General features: G+C 32.8%; 1 protein-coding gene and 1 long non-coding RNA gene across 2 annotated transcripts in view; both read right to left on the reverse strand.

Moving 5' to 3' along the window:
* Window positions 1–17565, reverse strand: part of CNTN5 (contactin 5) — a 1382289-nt gene that overhangs the window by 650386 nt on the left and 714338 nt on the right. The gene's annotated exons all lie outside the window — the stretch shown is intronic.
* The window catches only part of LOC108538902 (uncharacterized), a 69283-nt gene that overhangs the window by 22328 nt on the left and 29390 nt on the right, over window positions 1–17565 (reverse strand). Inside the window, exon 2 of the long non-coding RNA XR_001888223.1 lies at window positions 314–468. This is a non-coding gene — a long non-coding RNA (uncharacterized LOC108538902). The remainder of the gene's footprint in view (window positions 1–313; window positions 469–17565) is intronic.

A 17565-nucleotide genomic window follows, 5' to 3' on the forward strand; every position in this document is an offset into this window, starting at 1 on the left:
ACACTGTCAGAAAACACAAGCTAAAAATAAAAACAAAAAAACCTTTGATATGTATTTGGTTTTTTAAGAAACATTCAGGAAATTAAAATTTAAAAATCAAAACTCAAACAAAGATTATAAATATACAATCATTAAGATTTTAAAGGATTTATATTGTTTCAGTGTATTGAAGTATCTTTATTTTAAAAGGGAAAGAAAGTTTCAACACACTTCATCCTTATATACTTCGTTAATTAGATCTCCTATCCAGAGGTTATCTCACAAACAAAAATAAGTAAGAGTATTTCTTCTTTCCTAGAGATATGATTCCTACCTTTTATCCTTAGCAAACAGCTTTTCAAACCAATATTTCAACATTGAACAGGAAACAGCTGGATCTTCTGGAGGATTCATGAATTAACTCAAATGCTAACATCAAACAGCTTGGATGTAAAGACATGAGAATGGGATTTCAAATATGTAAGTATCCTGAAAAATATTGATAAGTAGTGTTTAAATGCAGCTGGATTGAATATGATCCAATTTTGAAATATTTATTGTTGAAGATAGCAAATGCCAGCAGAATGAGTATGCATCTAGTTTTCAATTAGAAAAAGAATCTAAATATAACAAAACTGATTTTGATAATTACATTTTAATTCTATGTCTAGTGATACTAATAAGCCTGCCATTATTAAGTATATGAAACATTTTCCACTGAAATAATTTACAACATTTGATTCATTTTTTAACACCTGATATTTTATTGCATATAGGTTTAAAATGGGAAAGTGAGGTACAAACAAGGCTATGTGTTTTGTTGCTTTTCCCAATTTTTCATTATCATTAGCCCCTTGCTACCCATATGAAATATGTACCTTAAAAATATGGTTAGGTAGGTGTTGCAACATTTACAATAAACTGGGGCTACAAATAATTTGTGCATGATAAATACTGAAAATTAGATTTATTCTACCTCCATTTGCATAATACCTTCTTCTTGAAAAGATAATTTTTGTGAACTTTTATGTAACAAGGAGAGTTATTATCTCTGTTAATAATAAAACTATATACCTTAAAATACTCATTGATTAATAAAACTCACAAAATGCAGTAAATAAATGAGGACAGTGACCGGGCTCCTTGGCCTCTTGTTAATGTCACAAATTAATTGGTACTAAGCAAATTTGGAATGCTTTTTAACAGTACAATCAGACATAACAGTATAAAGAAATTAGGAGTAAAAAAGCTTGATATGAATAAGGCAATATTAAAGGCCAAGTCAAAGAGAAACAAGAGCCAAAGGCAACAAGAATCTATGAATCATCTTCACAGTTACTCTGTTTAACAGACTTTGTGATATTCAGAGAACTCTAAATGTAGAGTTTTAAAAAATTATTTTCTTAGTTCAAAGCTGTACATGTTTATTATAGGAAAGATCAAAATAAAAATGAAAATTAAATATTTTCTATTTATTTAGAATATAATCATATTAAATTGTAAAAATATATAGCAACTATAAATCCAGTTTTTAAGCAGAATAGGATAACATATACAATTTGACAATCTGAATTCAAATTTAGAACGCTTCATTTTCATACATAAAATTTTTATTTTGTTTCATCAAATATATCTAATATTTGTATCACTTTGAAAACATCTGGATATTTGGGAATAAGTCAGAATCCCAAAACTCATGAACTCTTCTCTTCATATTCTACAAGACCAGCTTATATTCTATTACCAATTTAAAAAATAGATGGTTATATCAATAATCTCTAAGTCATAGTATTCAAAAATAACTTTTTTTCTTAGGACTTTTCTCCAAACTCAGCTTTCTGAGATGATTTCTCAGGTTCCATCTCTTCCACTTTACACTTTGTTCTAGTCCCTATTTCCTTACGAAGCTCATTTGAATTCTTTATCTGTTGTTCGGCTGATTTCTATTTGTGTGTTTCATTTATCTACCGCAGAAGAAGAACAAAACTTTCCTTTAGATTTCCACATGCCCTTCAGTGAATCAGCACACAGGCATTGTGTTTAAAAATGCTTGCACAATAAATGAATGTATAAATTAACGCACATATTTTAAGAAAATAAGATGATCCTTAAATAGGTATTTCACTTCATTCTCAGTAAAGAAAATTTTTATTTTCCTGTCATCATAATTGTTACTAGTTACAAAAACCACCTGCCCTATATCTTCTTCCCTTTCTGCCATGATGGAAGGTAAAACATTTTGATACTCATTTTGGAGAAGGTAATTAAAGGGGAGAATTACAGTAAATCTTGTTGAAGTCTTATCCTCCATGCACCCCCACTCTCTACCTTTTGACAAAGCTGGCTTCCATGCATTGTATGAACAACAGCATGAAATTGCTATTCCTTGTGTAGATAGGACCAGGACAGTAGACATTTAATACAGAATAAAACTCACCTGCTCATTTTTTCTATCTCATTGTATTTCTTTTACTGTTACTTGGCCACCACTGTTGCATTTCATGCCAAAATTGAGAATTTTATTATTTTAGAAATGTGAAGCATAAATATAAATTTATGCTTGAAATAAAATTAAACAAGGTCATTAAGTATTTGATTTTCAGTCCAGCTACTAATATCTTCTTATCTACCTTTTAGAGCTAAGTGAGATAAAAATTGAGACATTGAACAAAATCATGTAATGTATGACTGCATAAACTTGCATTGCCTAAATGTAATTTCCTAAATATTCTGCATTGATTAGCTTTCAGTAAATAAAATACTGATATATCTAACTGCCCTAAATGTGTTTTATATTTCATAAATGTAGCATTTCATACTCAGGATTGGCAATATTATTTTCACTATCAAGTTGTGTGATCATAGAATCCTGGATGGAAACGACCGGGTATTCTAAGAGATCATTCATTTTGCTTCCCCAAACATAATATTTAACATTCAGTCCCAAGGAAAACTTGCTCTATTAGAGCATTATGACTTTACAATCTTTTAAAGAGAAGAAATTAAAAAGTGTTTTTCTCTGAGTACATTCGGCAACTCTTTTGGATTAACTTCATTCATTTTGGCAAGATATAGTGGTGCTATATATTTTCATGACTATACCTGTGGAACCATGGAGGCCAATATCAAACTGGTAGTAAATGGAATAATCATGTATTCGTGTATTTGTATATTCATGTATTCATTCATGTACCCAATATGTGCCAGGACACTATGTTAGTGTTTGGAATGTGTTCTCAGTGGAATGAAGCACAACTTTTAAGTGTAATAAAGTACTTGTGAAATATTGTGAGGTCTTAGCAACAGGGATCTATTATGTAAAGTTATCAGATATAAAGTAGCTGGATTTAGAAATAAAAGCCACAGGAATAAGAGAAAAGGAAACCAGTAATGGGCTCTTTATGGGGTTAGAGTGTACACTAAAGGTGGTAGTGAGGTGTTCAAAACTCTTCAAATGCATCCCATGATCTAACCATGGTTAGTTTACTTGAAGTTAAAGTGGAAACACTTTTAAGTGAGTAATTTTAACAACAGATGATTTATATACATTTAATATTTTGCTAGGCACATCACTGGCTTATCTCTGGCCTTTATAATGATTCCATTTTATAGATAAAAAATAAGAATATTGTTTATTCATTACTTTTTCAAGCACAAGTAGATCCCATTTTCATCCACAATAAAATCTGGAAGTCTTACATGATAGCTCAATGTATAGTATTTGAGGAGAAATTTGAGACGTGTGTTATAAAGAAAGTTATTTTTCTGTAGATATTAAAGAGTGATAAAAACTCAAATTAGGACACATACTTTTAGATTTTTAAAAAGTTTTTATATGTTAATTTTTAAAACATTAGAAATACAAATTAAATATTAAAATAAGTATTATATAGTGAATTTACCTCAATTTTAATTCTCATAATTTTGAAGTTCATTTGCTAGGAAATACTAAAAGGAATTTGCTTTTGTAAGAAATGGTCCAGGCAAATCATCATGACATAAACAAGGAATGGCTTTACTACTTATTTTCAAATCTTGGTGAGGAGAAAATTGAATGCTTTCTTCATGCAAGATATACTGTGATCTACCTTTATTAACCATGTTATGCCCCCTATGAACTTGTCTCTGCATTTCATTACGTAAAAAGGTTTTAATTTAATTTTTATACTCACAAGAGTAGTTCCCCCTTTGGAAACTCTCTTCAGAATCATTCCAAGTATTTTTTATATTTTTTATGTTTTTATGCTTCCCGCACTGTCTATACTACTTAAATTTAATCAGGACCTAATAGAAATCAAGATTCACAGCTTTGCTCTATGGAATAGTTCCATCATTGTGATTATAGTATTACAAGAATCAGTAATTTCATTTTCTGTTTTCCCCTAATTTTATGATGTGGGAAAATTTATTAAAGTATGTAGTTAATTGTAAAGAAAGACAATTCTGTATAAATTAAAACAAAATGGGAGTATTGGTTTGTCAGGCAATACTACCATACAATTACTGAAACAATGTGTCCAAAAGTTGGAAGAGTTGGTATAGGAAATGTATTTTAGAGCCGTTAACATATAATGTGTGACTGTGCAGGTAGTGTTAAAGAATTGCCTCTGTCACCATAAGCATGCAACTACAGTCAGTAAATGCATTTGACCCTAAAAGGAGATAAATACGCTAATAACATTGTGATTATTCATGAAAACACAGGCACTCAAAATAAATATAATTTATTACAAAGTGATTCCAGGGTTTTAAATCTCTGGGAATATTTTAGAATACGGTTTTAGTGAGTACTTCCCCTTTATAGTTTTCTTCTTGTCTAGACATTTTAAATAATCAAATTACAAGTAATACTCTTAAGTTATCTTTACTTTTCTGTTTAAATTGCTGAATAATGTAAAATACTTTGGAAAACTCCAAGATTTTAGTGGCTTACTGCAACAATGAATTAAGGGCATAGGAAATATGTAGTAGAAATAATTTATTTCACAAGTTAAAAAAAATACTAACATATAAACTAAACTGTGCAAATAATGAAAAACGTTCAGTAAAATAGCTGAAACGTTAATGTTGAATTTTCCTTTTTGTTATTTAGGAAAAACAAATTAGTTGCATAACTGTAGAGATTAATATGAATATTAAGCTAGTAAAGAAGGAGAATGTAGAACTGTAATCAGCGTCCCCATGATTGCTTTTAAATCATACGACTAGCTGTTTGTTAATTTGTTTTATAAGCTTTTAAGAATAGGTTCAGATTTCAGAAAATTTAAAAGATACTATATACAATTCCCATCCACCCCACACTCAGTTTCTAGTATTTTTGATACTTTATATTAAGGTACATTTGTAAAAGTTAATGAACTTATATTGATAGATTAATATTTATTAAGATTCATATTTTATTCAGATTTCCCTAGTTTTCTCTAATGTTACTTTTTTTTCAAGATCCCATTTTACATTATTCATCACATCTCCTTAGGCTCTTCTTGTCTGTGAGTTTCTTAGCCACTCATTGTTTTTGATGATTTTGAAAGTTTCTCGGAGCACTAATCACCTTTTCTGTAGAATACCTTGAAATTGTCTGATTTTTTTAATGATTAATTTTATGAATTTTGGGTTTTGGGGAGTTAAGGTGCCATTCTCAAAGCATCATATCCGGCGTACACAGTATCAACATGATTTCTCACTATTGATGATGACCTTGATCACTGAACCCAGGCTGTGAGGTTTCCCTCTCTCTCTCTCTCCCACTCCATCCTTTTCCATACTCTATTCTTGGAAAGAAAGTCACTATATACAGCACACAGAAGAGTTATGTTGTATTTCTTTAAGCATTGAACAGCTACATACTTTATTTGAAATTTTGCATAGGAGATTTTCCCTTCTCCCTCATTTACTTATTCAATTGTTTATTTGTATCAGGAGGTACTCAAAGACATTTATTTTATACTTTGGATATTAATTCAATACTACTTTATTGTATTGCTCAAATTGTCCCAGCTCTGGTCTTAAAGAGTTTTCAGTTGGCTCATGTGTCCTTTTTGACATTCCAGTCGAGAGGATTTGTTTGGTTCTTTAAAAGACGTTTGTTGTTGTTGTTGTTTGTTTTTAACCCATAGTCTTTACTCTTAAGTTCTTTGTAAACTATTATGTGCACAGAAACCTTGGTATTAGTTGGAATTGGCCTGGGTCTTATACATTGGGGATTTATTTAACTAAAAGTAGCACGAACACTTTAAAGGCAATCTCAATTTTTCAGATACTGCCAAACCAAGATACCAATAGTATCATCTGAAATCTCTGCAGAGACTATTTATAAAAACATGGAACTGTTTTTCTTCTGTTATAAAAAATGTAATAATGATACAGTGGAAATATCTGACTGTATTAGTTTAGTAAAGTTTAAAAGAAAGAATGACTACTGATGGTAGTTGTACAACCAGTCTTCATCCCATAACTGAGATAGGCAATTCCTCCACAAATATTACAACATCTCAACTTATTTATAGTCTAAAATCAAACATCCAGAGAGTGACTGTTCCTTAGTTGAGCCTGGGGATTGGATCAGTTCCACTATGGTTAATCTGAACCATTATTGCTTTTGGCTAATTCATCTTGCTGAGGACTTTCCAAATAAAAATACTCTATCTCATCATACTCTGTCAAGCAAAAATGACACTGAAAGATAAAAATGGGTATAGGCAGAATAAGCAAGCACTTAATTTAAATGTTCATCATTTGAGTTTAGAGCCTGTGAGAGTATGCTTGGTTATAATATTCCTCATAGATATGTAAGGAAGCTCTATTGTGGCACGTATGTCTTTAAAGCACTTTATTCATTCATTTTAACCTCACACAATGCTCCAGGCTTATGGCTGATATACAGGCATACAGAAAACATTGGATTCAGGTGAGCCCTCTTTTATAGCCCCTTATACATCCCTTTCCAGTTTAGAATAAACATCGGTATATGAGGTAGTGAGAAAATTATGCAGAAAAATCCTAACTGAATATATTAAATGTTAAAATATTTTAAATAAATACAGGTAAATATCTGTATAGTGCTTACAATATACAAGTATTATTTTAAAACTTTTATATATATTAACTCATTTAATCCTCATAACAGCCCTAGAAGATAAGTCCTTTTATTATTAGTAACAGTCATTTTATAGAACAGGTTTCCAAAGCACAAGTAAATCTAGTAACTTGTATAAGGATATAGAAAATGAGTAGAAGATTTGAACTCAGGTGGTCAGCTTTTACAGAGTTTTATTTTTTTCTCTATTAATTTTTTTTTTTTTTTTTGTAGAGATGGAGTCTCACTATGTTGCTACGTTGCCCAGGGTAGTCTCGAACTTCCTCTCACCTAGGCCTCCCAAAGTGCTGGGGTTACAGTTGTCAGCCACTGTGCCTGGCCCTTAGTGTTCTTAAGCACCACAATCCACTGCCTCTTTCTAAATCTAATGGATTTCTATAAAATATATAAAATACTTTATACTCATTCCTAAAATTGTGTAAAACTCAGCTTCTGCTACTTCAGTTTATGCTAAAGCTGAGTAATCTCCAACATGTGCCCCATATCTCTCTGAGTTTTAGCCTTTTGTAGGCAACAATCTTTTGTCCATCTTCACATGGATCTAATTCAGACATCTGAAAGTATACACACTGTACAAAACATCACTCATCAATCCTACCCTGCTTGTGGGCCTGCTTGCTGTCCTAGATTCCCTGTATGTAGAAATGAATATATCTTTCTTCTAACCACCCAAACCAGAAAGTGGGAAGTTGCTTCCCTGACTTAGTCACCGAATCTGTCAAGAATAAATCAGTCTAGATGATCTACTTATATTCCATACTAAACTCTTTATCTCTATCATCATTCTATCTAATTTAGACACAGATCATGGATTGGTGGGATTTCTGCAAAAATTCTTCACAATTAGACTTCATTTGATTCCAGTGTTCATTTTTTTAATATGCTACCAGACTGTAAAAAAGTAATGTCTTTTGTGTTTGACAGAACTGAGTTTAAACTTGATTCAAAAATGTCAAAATTATGGGGCCTTGGCAAGGCACATAACCTTCCTTAATATCTTTACTTATTGGTAAAATGGGGAATTTTGATACCTACTGGGAAGAATGGTTTTGACATTCTGTTCATGTAAGTAAATCATCTAGTCTCGTGTTTAACATATATTAGATACTTACAAAGTGGTGCCTCAGGAACAGAAAACCAAACACCACATGTTCTCACTCTTACGTAAGTGGAAGTTGAACAATGAGAACATATCGGCACAGGGAGGGGAACATCACACATCGGGGATTGCCAGGTGTGGGCGGCTCGGGGAGGGATAGCATTAGGAGAAATACCTAATGTAGATGACAGGTTGATGGGTGCAGCAAACCACCATGGAATATGTATACCTATGTAACAATCCTGCACATTCTGCACATGTTTCCCAGAACTTAAAGTGAAATAATAATAATAATAAAGTGGTGACTATACATTTTAGTTTGAAAAAGTCTAAAACTGTCACTCCTTTGCTTGAAGATTGTGTTTGGCATATTATGTATAGCAGGGTCAGCAATTTTTTTCTGTAAAGGCTACATAATACTTATTTTTGCCTTTTGTGTACTACACACAGTCTGTTGCAGCTACTCAACTCTGACAATGAAATGTGGAAACAGTCATAGACAACATTAAATAAATAATTTTGGCTCTGTTCCAATGACTACTCACCAAATAATGGCAATAGGCCAGATTTGGCTTGCTGTCTAAAGTTTGCACAGCCCTGAAGTATAGCATAAACTTTTAGATACAGAAACTGTAGATACACATACAGAAACTGTAGATACACATTTTAGACACAAGTCTTTTAGAATGGCTTCAGAGCCATATTGTGATATACTGCATGTGTTTTTCCTCTTTTTCTAGCTTTCTCTGCCTTTTTCTTCCTTTCTCATATTTTACATTCCAGCAACACTCAAGTATTTATGGTTCTCAGCAACACTATTTGCTTATGCCTCATGTGTCTGTTTATGCAATTCCTTGTATCTGGATCACCCTTCTGATCTCAGATTCAAGATCTGAATGTTTATACATTATGTATCAGCTCAGACTTCCTCTCACTCAAAAGGCCTTTTTAGGCATCTTAGATACATGCAAATATTTATGTTTCTATCTACTTCATCAATAGGGAATGTATCATATTCATTTACCTAACTTTGGAATCTGATTCAATAAATATTTCTTGAGCCAAGCTGAACTTTCATGTTGTCAATTATCGATTCTAAAAACCATACATGTCACATTATTGGAAATCAAAGCAACAACCCAGTCTGTCAAAATCTCACTGACATATTGGTATTTCTATTTCAGAAATAAAATTTGTTTTTCTTCTCAACTACTCAGTTTGGTTATATTTGCAGAGACTCCGTGTCTCTCACTATCCTCTATTGTCCCAGCTCTACTATCAATAACTCTATCCACCTTAGAAGGCACAATGTTTCGCAGTCCACTGGGCCTGTGTGCCCTCTGCTTATCATGCCTCATTTCATAATCTTTACCTCATCAGCTTCTCATCCTTCAATCCTTCAACACCTCCTCCTTCTCATCCTTCAACCCCTTCAACACCTCCTCCTTTTAAACCCTTGCAATCATCATAGGTTGCAACTTTTTTTGTACCATGTATCATAATTTCTATAACTGATTAAAAAAGAAACTAAATTCTAAGCTCCATACAGAAAGGAGTTTTTTAATTGGAATAATTTAGCTATATTCTATTGTAGTAATATTATTTAAAGACTATTATTTCCTCTTTGATGCCAAAACGAGTCTGAAATATATTTGTGTTTTCAGTGCTGTGCACACAGGTACTGAAAACATACATGTACTCAGTTCTCAATGTTTTTGTTTGAAGACATTACTTTAATAAATAGCTAGAAGTACATATTTATGTCTTATTTCAGAAATATTTCTTCAACTGCTTATGTGATTTTTACAGCTTGAAAATGTTTTCTTCAAATTTTATATGCAGTTCCTGTTTTAGATTAACCTATTGAAATACTGTTTTCATTCTTTCATGCCTGATCACCAACTCTGTGATACTGTCTTGATTCCACATCAGGATTTATTGGCTGTAACTGTTTCTCCTAGCTATTAGATTTACAAAAGTAAGTGTCCCACAAATGTGTACTATTCTAATGATATCAATACAATTTTTGGAATAAAAATGAGTTTAGGGTATATTATAGTCAACCAAAATTGGTGTCATATGAGATTAAAGGATTCTCCTTTACTAAAGGAACATTTAAAATATGAATTTGTTTTGTGAATTATAAAAAAATCATGCTTTGCAAAATTATTTGACTATAAAAACATTTCACTGATGAAATAAAAGAAAAAAATGTTGAGGGAAGCCAGAGAGAATGAGAGGTCAAGTCATGAAAAAAGGGAAACCCAAAAGACTAACAGTGGACCTCTCAGTGGAAACCTTACAAACCAGAAGAGATTGGGGGCAAATATTCAGTATTATTAAAGGAAAGATATTTCAACCCAGAATATTGTAACTTGTGAAACCAAACTTTGTAAGTGAAGGAGAAATAAAGTCGTTTTTTGCAAATGCTGAGGGAAGCTGTCATCACCAGACCTGCGTTACAAGTGCTCCTAAGTAAGCACTAAATACAGAAAGGAAAAACCATTACCAGCCACTACAAAAACACACTGAAATACATAGACCAGTGACACTATGAAGTAACTACATAAACAAGTCTGTAAAATAACCAGCTAGCATCACGATGACAGAATCAAATCCATACATAACAATAACCTTAAATGTAAATGGGCTAAATGCCCCAATTAAAAGACACAGAACAGCACGTTAGATAAAGAACCATGACCCATTCATATGCTGTCTTCAAGAGACCTATCTCACATGCAAAGACACACATAGGCTGAAAATAAAGAGATGGAGGAAAATTTACCAAGCAAATGGAAAACCTAAAAAAGCAAGGACTGCAATTCTAGTTTCTGACAATACAGACACTAAAGTAAGAAAGATCAAAAAAGACAAACAAGGGCATTAAAAATGATAAAGGGTTCAATTCAAGAAGAACTAACTATCCTAAATATATATGCACCCAATACAGAAACACCCAGATTCATAAAGCAAGTTATTAGAGACCTTCTAAGAAACTTAGACTCCCACACAATCATAATGGGAGACTTTAACACCCCACTGACAATATCAGACAGATCATCAAGACAGAAAATTTACAAAACTATTCAGGACCTGAACTCAGCTCTGTATCAAGTGGATCTGACAGATATCTACCAACTCTCCACCCAAGAACAGAATATACATTCTTGTCATCACCACATGGCACTTACTAAAAAATTTGATCACATACTCAGAGGTAAAAGACTGCTCAGCAAACACAAAAGAAATTAAATCAAACAGTTGCTTGGACCACAGTTCAATCAAATTAGAACTCAAGATTAAGGAATTCACTCAAAACTATACAACTACATGAAAATCAAACAACTTGCTCCTGAATGACTTTTGGGTAAATAAGGATATTAAGACACAAATCAGGAAGTTATTTGAAAATGGCAAAAAGCAAAGATACAATGCATCAGAAAGTCTGGGACACAGCTAACACAGTGTTAAGAGAGAAATTTATTGCATTAAAAGCCCACATTAAAAAGCTAGAAAGACCTCAAGTTAACAACCTAACATCACAACTAAAAAAACTAGAGAACCAAGAGCAAAAAATCCCTAAAGGTAGCAGAAGACAAGAAATAATGATCAGAGCTGAATTAAAGAAGATAGAGACATACAAGCTCTTCAAAAAACCCAACAAATTCAGGAACCATTTTTTTTTTTCTTGAAAAAGTAAGATAGACTGCAAGCTAGACTAATAAAAAAGAAAGAAGAGAAGATTCATATAAACACAATCAGAAACAATAATGGCTATATCACTAGTGATCTCACAGAAATACCAAAAGCCATCAGAGACTATTGTAAACACTTCTATGCAAATAACAAGAAAATCTAGAAGAAAAGAATAAATTACTAGACTCATACACCCTCCCAAGATTGGGAAAGAAACTATATCCCTAAATAGACCAATAATGAGCTCTGAAATTAAGGGAATAAATTGCCTACCAACCAAAAATCCCAAGTCCAGACAGGCTGACAGCTGAATTGTATCAGATATACAAAGAAGAGCAGGTATCAGTTCTACTGAAACTATTCCAAAAAATTTGAAAAGGAAGGAATCCTCCCTAACTCATACTATGAGGCCATCATCACCCTAATATCCAAACCTGGCAGAGACATGAAAGAATAAAATACCTATGAATAGAGCTAACAAGGGATGTGAAGGACCTCTTCAAGGAGAACTACAAATGAATTCTTGCTCAGAGAAATCAGAGATGACACAAACAAGTAGAAAAACATTCCATGCTCATGGATAGGAAGAATCTGTATTTTTCAAATGGCCATATTATCTAAAGCAATTTAGAGATTAAATGCTATTCTCATTAAACTGCCATGGACATCCTTCACAGAACTAGAATGAAAGAAAACTATCTTAAAATTGTGTGGAACCAAAAAAGAGACTGAATAGCCACATAGCCATGGCAATCCTAAGCAAACAGAAAAACAAACCAACAAAACAACAACAACAAAACAAAGCTGGAGGTATCATGTTATCTAACTTCAAACTATACTATAGGACTACAGTAACCAAAACAGCATGGTACTGGTGAAAGAACAGGCACATAGACCAGCGGAATAGAATACAGAACCCAAAAATAAAGCCACAAACCAATAACCATCTGATCTTTGATGAAGAAAGCAAAAACAAGCAATGGGGAAAGGATTCCCTACTTAATAAGTAGTGCTGGGAGAACTGACTAGCCATATGCAGAAAATTGAAATGGGACCCCTTCCTTACACCATATACAAAAATTAACTCAAGATGAATTAAAGACTTAGATGTAAAACCCCAAAATATAAAAACCCTAGATAAAACTAGGCAGTATCATTCAGGACATAGGCATGGGCAAAGATTTCATGACAAAGATGCTGAAAGCAATCTCAGCAAAAGCAAAAATTGACAAATAGGATCTACTTAAAGATCTTCTGGGTAGCAAAAGAAACCATCGACATAGCGATCAAACAACCTACAGAATGGGGGAAAATTTTTGCAGTCTATTCATCTGGCAAAGGAGTAATACCCAGACTTTACAAGGAACTTAAACAAATCTACAAGGAAAAGCAAACCCATTCAGAAGTGGCCAAAGGACAAGAACAGACACCTCTTAAAACAACACATACATGTGGCCAAGAAATATATGAAAAAAAGCTCAACAACACTGATAATTACAGAAATGCAAATCAAAACCACAATGAGATACCATCTCACACCAGTCAGAATGGTGATTATTAAAATGTCAAAAAAAATAACAGATGCTGATGAGGTTGTGGAGAGAAAGGAATGCTTTCACATTGTTGGTGGGAGTGGAAATTAGTTCAACCATTGTGGAAGACAGTGTGGTGATTTCTCAAAAACCTAGAAGCAGAAATACCATTTGATTCAGCAATCCCATTACTAGGTATATTCCCAAAGGAATACAAATAGTTCTAAAGACACAAGCATGTGTATCTTCATTACAGCACTATTCACAATAGAAAAGACATGAAATAACCTAAATGCCCATCAATGATAGACTGGATAAATAAAATGTGGTACATATATACCATGGAATACTCTACAGCCATAAAAAGGAATGAGATCATGTTGTTTGCAGGGACATGGATTGAAATGGAGGCAATTATCCTTAGCAAACTAACCCAGGAACAATAAGCCTAATACTGCATGTTCTCACCTATAAGTGGATGCTAAATTATGAGAATACATGAACATGTAGAGGGGGAAACACATACTGGGGCCTGTCAGAGGGTGGTGGGGAGAAGGGAGAGCATCAAGAAGAATAGCTGGTGAATGCTGGGATTAATACCTTGGTGATGGAATGATTGTGCAGCACTATGACACGTGTTTAGGTATGTAACAAAACTGCACATCCTGGAAATATACCTCTGGACTTAAATAAAAGTTGGAAACAAAATAATAATAAAATAAAATAATAAAGTTAAAAAGTACTGTAGGAAAACAAAAAAATTACATCTTTCTACCTGTCGTAGAGTAGTTTACATGATTGACTCCTTACTTAGCATTAAACTCCTTGAAAGTAGGATTACACCAACTTATCCCAACCTCACCTGTTAAAAGACTTTGTAAATAATTCATGTTCAAAATAACTTTGTATTCTTTATCTGACGTGAAGTACTCCCTGAAGTGTGTTTTTTTGTTTATCTTTTAAATAAATTTCTTAGCTGGGCATGATGGCTTCAAACCTGTAATCCCAGCACTTTGGGAGACCAAGATGGGAAGATCACTTAAGGCTAAGAGTTCAAGACCAGCCTGGGCAACATAGCAAGATGATGTCTACATTTATTAAAACTAAATATATTTATTTTAGATTTTTTTATTTTACTGATTTACTATATGTCTACTCTGTTTCCTTTAACATATGTGCTTTATTTGTGGGTTCTGCAAGTAAGAAATAAATAAACATGGTGAATACATTACAACAGGAATCCACTGCTGATTTATAAAACAAATAGTTTACTAACCAATCAACATTTTACTTAAATCCATCTTACAGCTCCTGGAAATCTGGAAAATAACTAGTCAGAGGATTATTCAAAGCTTTAGTTCAGAATGCTGCTGACCAAGCATATGCTTCTGAATATTAAATATAGGCATGACAATTGATGCAAAAAAAGACTAGAAATATAATCTGATTCCTATCATGTCACAGGACAGAACCAGCACCTGAATCTACTTTTACTTTTGTTGAAATACAATATGCCACATCAAGACATATTATTAAGACTTTTGCAAGTAACTGAATATTTTAGGAGAAATGTACAGGTACATAAAGGCAGCAGAATCTTATGTTCCCTATAATCTGTGTCTCTAGTGGTATCAGTTATCACTGAGCCACCTAAACGTAGTATTCATTTTCATAAAGCCTAAGGAAGAACACCAGGAAGTAACTACTATGTAACTTGAGCAATTAGAATGAGCTACAGCCCATAAAGTATGGCTAAGTGAGCATTTTGAAAATTCAATGTGTACCTTCTGGTCTTGACCTTTGAGAGGCACTATAAGAACACAACTCTGTCAGTTAATGTTGGGTAAGTAGCAACTTAACTATCTAGAAAATTACTTCAAAACATTTTAAAGAAGATTTTACATACAATGAGGCAAATTCAATGGCTACTAAACTACTTTATGTTTACGCAGAATATTGTATTGTCAGGCATCTAATTACGTAATAAATTACAGTTCTAATACACTGAGGGGTATTATATTGACCTTGTTAATATAATATTAAGTGTTTCTGTGGGTTGAGGGGTTCTTGGGTGCAATTTGCCATCTGGGCAAGTCAGTACACTGACTTCCTTAGTTTCTGCTATAGTACCAAACTAAATAATGGTATGCAAAAACAAAAAGTGAAGACTTTGAATTATAGATACATAAGTACATTAACCTTCAAGTTCTTCTTGTATAACTAACTATGGAAGATTCTAGAGCCTGAAGAGAGCTCTTCACATAGACTGACAGCGTCAGTATATATACATCTTCTGAGTTAAGTGGTTTCTGAGAGCTTGGTTTCTGTGAGAGTCTGGGCAGAAATAAATTGATTACAAAACTGTTCACCTTTGGGCAGAGAAAAAGCAGGCCAGCATTTGAACCGTGGAGTGAGGATCCTGGGAAGAATTTTGCTGGCAAAATAAAGGCTCACATCTCAGGTTACCAAGAAGGTTCTGAAACAATGAGCTGTGTCCTCTAGTTTTTGGGACTAAGAGGCTGTATGATTCTAGAAGGAGACCAGCGGTCCACATGCTATCCATTACTGGCCACAATGTGAAGATAGCCCACACTGTCTCTCTGCTTGTAGGGCTGTTGACACCTAAAGTTCCCAAGAATACACACCTGAAACCCAAAAAGCCAGGACAATCATAATAATCTCTCTGAGCTTGTATGTATTACAGTGAAAGTGTATATGAGACAGAAAATTTTGAAAAAAACTTCAACAGTACTGCAAAAGAATTTGTGGGTTAGAAAAACAATTAAATTTTCTATTTCAAACATTATATGGTTGTTTTAAAAATCATGTGTGTTTCCTACTGACTTGAAAGAGCAAATTCAAGAACTGTATCAAATAACTAATATAGAAAACAAAAGGAAGCAAAAAGAAACAGGAATTCTCTACCTAACCACAGAAAAAAATTCAAAATAAAATGAACTTATTTAGACAAGAAGAAAAGATGCATCATCAGCAGGTCCATTAAAAATCCTAAAGAAATTTCTGTTGACAGAATAAAAATGACTCTAAATAGGTATTAGAGATGCAGGAAGGACTAGAGAGCAGTGGATAAACTGGTGGGTCAATCTATTTAAATGACTGTACAAAACCACGCTAACAATGCCATTTTCAGACTAAAAGATATATACATAATAAAATACTTGGAAACAATGGCACATATATATACACACAGGTGGACTGAATGGACAGAAAGTGTTCAAACATTTGCTTGAAATATGGTCATGGTACAAATTCTTTTTGTTCTTTTAAAGAGTCAAAGATGTGTATTTTAAGCTCTTCAGGGTTATCTGTAAAAGAATAGTAAAAACATATATAACTAATAAACTATGGAGTGGGAATATATGTAATTATTATTTTTTAAAAAAACTCCAATCCAAAATAATTTACACGAAGAGGGAAAAAAGGAGTATACAAGATAGAAATAGTAAAACAGAAAATATATGTGATTTGAACCCAAGTATTTCAGCAGGAAAATTAAACAGAAAATATACTAAAATGCAAAGACTGTCAGCCTTGAAAATGAAAACAAAACACAAGAGAGACATCAAAATATAATAACACAGATTGAAAATCAAAGATGAAATGATTCACCATGTGAACACTAAGCAAAGAAAGCTGGCTTAGTTATGCTATCAGACAAGACTTCAAGTAAGAAACATCACCAAAAATAGAGAGAGACCGCTTATTAGACAACTGTTAAAGAAGAAGATATAATTTTAAATTCATTTTTATCAAAATATGTAAGCTCAGATATATAAAGCTGAAATTGACAAAATCATAGACAAATTAAAATATAGTGGAATATTTTCACATTCTCTGTTAATGGAAGAAGCAAACAGAAACAAAATCAGAAGTGCAGAAGATTTAAACAGCACATTTAAACAGTATGACCTAAATGACATATATGAAAGACTGTACTCAGCAACTATGGTACACATTATTTTCAAATACACATTTACTAAAATTTTCCATATACTTAACAATAGATTAAAATAATGCATCTCTCTAAACAGAGTAAATCAAAGCCTTAAAGCAATAGGAAAAAAACAGAATAATCACTTGGAAATTTCATAATGTATTTCTAAGCACTCACACATGTTGAAAGAAAAAATAAAAACCAA

The sequence above is a fragment of the Rhinopithecus bieti genome, unplaced genomic scaffold, assembly GCF_001698545.2.
Source record: "Rhinopithecus bieti isolate Rb0 unplaced genomic scaffold, ASM169854v2 scaffold_14936, whole genome shotgun sequence".
Taxonomy (NCBI): Eukaryota; Metazoa; Chordata; class Mammalia; order Primates; family Cercopithecidae; genus Rhinopithecus; species Rhinopithecus bieti.